Genomic DNA, 670 nt, shown 5'->3' on the forward strand with positions numbered 1-670 from the left:
GGAGCTTGCAGATTAGACCAGGCTGACTGGCCAGTAAGCCCCAGGGATCCACCTGTCTCTGTATCCTCAGACCTGGGATAATAAACATGCCTGGCTTTCTTTGTGGGTGTTAGAAACTGAGTTCAGGTCCTGACGTTTTCAATACAAGCACTTTACTGACTGAGCCATTTCGCCAGCCAGCCCCATTACATTCTTTTTTTTTTTTTTTTTCTCTTCAGCATCAGAACATCTGAGAAATCACATGGCTCAGAAACACGGACCAATGGAGTGGAATTTCATCACCACCACGTTCTTAATGCAATTGAATGAATGGCAATCAACTGACTTGTTACTTATAGTCTACTGAGCTTGACCCTGAAGGATAGACACTGTCATTCCCAGGAGGGACAGAGCTAGAGGAGTTATGTGTACGTGGGACCTAAGCAGTCCTCTGGTCTACTTTTCTTCAGATCATTGAAGAGCCTCAGGTCAAGAGGGTTGATAAGGGATCACAGCTGGTTGGTGAGAAGAATGAGATGGAATCTGAGGGTTTTCTGTTATAGCTCACTGCATCCTGTACCTATATACAAAATGCAAACTCTGTTTTGTATGACTATTGAGGATGTTCTGTCCTAGCTTTATTATTTTCTTTTGAATACACTCACTGACAATCAGAAGAATTCTTTGAGCA

The 670-nt window shown here is 43.0% G+C and overlaps 1 non-coding gene across 1 annotated transcript; it reads right to left on the reverse strand.

Annotated features, from left to right (window-relative positions):
• Nucleotides 1–216: 216 nt before the first annotated feature.
• Nucleotides 217–287, reverse strand: LOC115071100. Its single transcript, XR_003850215.1, has one exon. It is a non-coding gene; the product is annotated as a small nucleolar RNA SNORD18 (small nucleolar RNA).
• Nucleotides 288–670: the final 383 nt, after the last annotated feature.

This window comes from Nannospalax galili, unplaced genomic scaffold (assembly GCF_000622305.1).
Source record: "Nannospalax galili isolate Female #2095 unplaced genomic scaffold, S.galili_v1.0 scaffold617, whole genome shotgun sequence".
Lineage (NCBI taxonomy): Eukaryota > Metazoa > Chordata > Mammalia > Rodentia > Spalacidae > Nannospalax > Nannospalax galili.